This window comes from Vespa velutina, chromosome 3 (genome assembly GCF_912470025.1).
Source record: "Vespa velutina chromosome 3, iVesVel2.1, whole genome shotgun sequence".
NCBI lineage: Eukaryota > Metazoa > Arthropoda > Insecta > Hymenoptera > Vespidae > Vespa > Vespa velutina.
The window spans coordinates 4755614-4759848 of record NC_062190.1 but is presented as its reverse complement, the minus strand read 5'-3'; positions in this window follow the sequence as shown (position 1 = coordinate 4759848).

Here is a 4235-nt window from a genome sequence, read left to right as displayed (position 1 = left end):
CTAAATACAAAGACTACTATTTTTAAATCAATTCCTTTTTGCTTTGCTTGCTTCGAATTATTTAACTATATCTATTCGGTTCGTCGAAACGATTGTTATCGGTCAGCCATCATTATCAAATAGCTTACATTGCGCTGTCACATCGATTGACATACCTCGTAATTACATATTGTCCTCACGGTAATGCTGTATATTCTGCCATGATGAAAATATACGAAACAAAGAATCGAGTTGTGTTCGATGTCTCATTGATGTTACTGATGAGAATAAAATAAACGCTTTTCTATTACCCAGAAAGAATAGCATAGGTTAAATTCCAATACGAAACAATTTTAACTAGATTTTGAATCGTGCACTAACATCTAGTTAAAATCCTATACGTTATACTGATATAGAAGACGAAATATTGATTTTATTCTATTTGTTACGAATTGTCTTGAATTTCCTCGAATTACTCTGATAATTTATTCTGATTTAAACTCTAACAGAAAGCTTTATATCAACTTGACGGTTCAGCATTATTTACGATTAATTGTAAACACGTATCTAACCCACGTTGTGTTGTTAAAATGTAATTAATTCAAAATATATGCAAGAAGTATAGTATAACTTTCTAAATTCTATTATGAAATGAATGACAGCTCGGGGCACTTTTTATAGGAACCACAGTATTCATTTGAATTTTAAGTGGTTTTTTGAAGAAAACGTGGCTCCCTTTTTCTCTAAAAAAAAAAAAAAAAAAAGAAAGAGAAAGAGGAAAAGAAAGAGAAAGAGACTTTGAAATTATGAAATAATTTTCTTACAATATTTTCAAAAACTGACATGATTTGAAATATTAATTACATCTTCCATTAATCTTCTGTCGACAATTTGATGTCTAAATCTTAGTCGTGGAATTCTAGATTTTAATATAATATTATTACCATTTAACGATGTATCTCTCTCAATTCTTTATTCATACTTCTCTATAGATAAAGACCAAAGCAATTTTAATTGATATAAAATTTTTATGTGAAGATTGAAATTATATTGAGAACATGGATAATTATAAAAATCAGAAAAATTGTAAAGTAATATAAGTTATTAATTAATTAATTTATTTATTTATTAACTAACACGTACCTTTATTGTTAGAATAAATCAAAAAATAATAGGAAACGTATAGGATGTGAAGATCTTTCGGTAGATGGCGTTGGTAGAAAATTCAAGAATATCCCACAGTCGGTATGTGCTGAGATAACCTTAAATTTAATCCTATAATCAATAAAAAAGTATTTATCATATAAATTTAGATTATGTATTCTTTTTTCTTTTTATCTAAAAATATTTGTTCTCATTTAAGATAATACATATATAAACGACTATCTCAAATGTTGAATATTCTAATTGAAAACGACGTAAATAATATTAATAACTCTTCTTTCCTGTAATATTAAAAAGAGCTATTAATCTGTAAATAATGAAATATATTATTTTGAAAAACAATATCCTTAATTGCAGCTCCGACAAAGATGCGGTAAATAAAATTAAAAAAATGAGATGTTACAAGTTTTTCACATTATTTTGTTTGGAGCAATTTAAGAACAAAGTGAATTAATTATCTTCCGTATAATTAAATTTACTAATGAAAATTTACGATTGGACTAAATAATGCAGCCAATTAAATCGGTTGTACTTGTGTTATTATATTGTGATCGTTCAATAATAGTAACATCGGAAGTAATACAGATTATTCAGACTTCACCACATAGAGGTTGCTGCATAGAGAGATTCTATTCTTTATAAACAACGAAATTTGGATTTAATATTATACCAGAGAATAAAATAAATATATTACAATACTGAACGTATTTTGCTTTGATAAATCGGACTTCGCCACTTTAGAAAACAATACAATCATTCCAATGTTCGTCATTCCAATGGATGAGTAACATAAGCACAAAATAACTGAGATGTTACCTAAACGATGTTCTAGCATATAATGAATTACTTTGGAAGAATATAATTCATTTATATTATTAACATTCAAAACATTCAACTATATTTATTAGTTCACAAAATTTAAGAAAGATTCTGAAGTAAGAGATTCACAGAATGAAATGCGAAATTTTATTAAATAAAATAGCGTTCTAATGGTCTCTTAACTTTCACTTAGATAAACATACATATATCTTCTCATATATAATATAATTTATGCATTATACGTAATCTTAATTATCGATCAGATGATTAATTAAATATATCATTTGTATTTCGAATGATTTTATACTTGATTCGAGATGCAAATGGAAAAATATTTCGAAATGAGAAATAAAGTAAGCGCATAATTTTTTGTTATGAGTAAGATGGATATTAAAATCTTGAAAAAATAATAATATCATATGAGGAAATGTTTAATTTCATTATCTGTAATTCCTTTCCTATATTTTTGAATAATTTTAATAGAAAATTCTTAATTTCGACTATTTTTAAAATGAAAAACCTGAAAATAACAATGTCCGTCTTACGAAAAGATCGCAACGATTGTCATTTAAGGCTGTTATGATTTTAGCGACGAAATGGGATTATCCAAACTCAATTCCATACATTGTACATTTATAAGCTTAAATGAATTATTTATTATATGAGATGCAATAATTGGTATTGCGTACGTTCATCTATTTTACATAATACAATATAAATAAAAGACCAATAGTTGGGTGCATTAGACAATTTTTTATGATATATTTTATTAAACTTGACAAATATGAACTAATATCATAAATTAATAATTAGTTTAATTAATATCATAAATGTCATTATTTCAATTATGTCTAATTTAAATTTAATGAAATATGCAGTCATTCGATCACAGTACCTGTGTTACAAGATTTAGAATTAGATTTCGATAGATCACAAGTAATTGCGATCTATCGGTAAACAGGTATTTACTTTTATCGACATTTACTTAGTCGGCAAAACGGGAATCTACTATTCCCAAGTTTGTATTCGGTCAATAAAAATATGAATTTACTATTATCGATATTTTACACTATCGGTAAAATAGCAATCTGACATTACTGGCAAACTATTCATAAAATTATCGAAGATATATATTATTTAATTTTAGTCATATGAATGAATATTTTAATATTTATTCGTCGGAATGTCTATCCATGACTCTAATTATATATTATTATGCATTTAAGACTATCGTCTACTTGTTCAAGGTAGAAAATTCAAGGGAAATCATTATACAAAACTTTTTGTTCAAAAAAACGTTAAAAACAATATTCACATCAACCTATTACAGATTTGATGAACAAGGTCTCATTTTAAAAATGAAGATTTATGCGAGGATATGGCTATTTTGAATTATTATAAAAGTTTATTTTTTTTTTATACAAAAATCGTGTCAAAAAGTAATATTTCTTCGAGAATAGTTTATGCATTAAGATAAAGCTTTTTAACAAATTCGAGAAAGCTATGTCCTCGTTTAAATGTTCAGATTTAAAATAAGAGGCTATTTATCAATGTCGATCAAGAATTATGTCTGTACTCATTGCTGGCGTAAACTATTATATATAATCAAAGATGATGGACAGTATTGATTGATCGTTATATTTTTTCCTAGGTATAATCAAAGTTGTAAAAAAAAACTTAATTATACCTAAAAATTAGAAAATAATTTTAATATTATTTTACAATGCTGTATTAATATGGATTATAAGAATATAAAAGAATGTATTTCTTATGCTTACTTGCATAAATCAAAACTGTAACATTGTGATAAAGGGAAAAAAATTGTTTAAAGTTTGTTACAAATAAAGATATTCTATATTAATTAAAAGGCAGTCAAACGTTCAATTTGATTAATCTAAATCATATTCTTAGATTAAATTCTTACTTTTGCATGTTATGCACTTACTGCATATTTTTGTAATAACATTAACTGTAGTTAAATTAATTATTGTGTATATATATATATATATATATATATATATATATGTGTGTGTGTGTGTGTGTGTACATATATTTATATATATATGTATATTGAAATTTTTTTAAATTTCTTTTCATAAATGGATTACAAAAATATTAGCTACCAATTACAATAATGCTATACGTATTTACATTTAACAATTTGACACGTCTCTATCTATGTACATGTATTCGATGTAAAATTATTTTTGCCAAATTTATATTATCCTTTCCAAATGACATTTTATAAATAATATATGTTGTTAAATAAGACA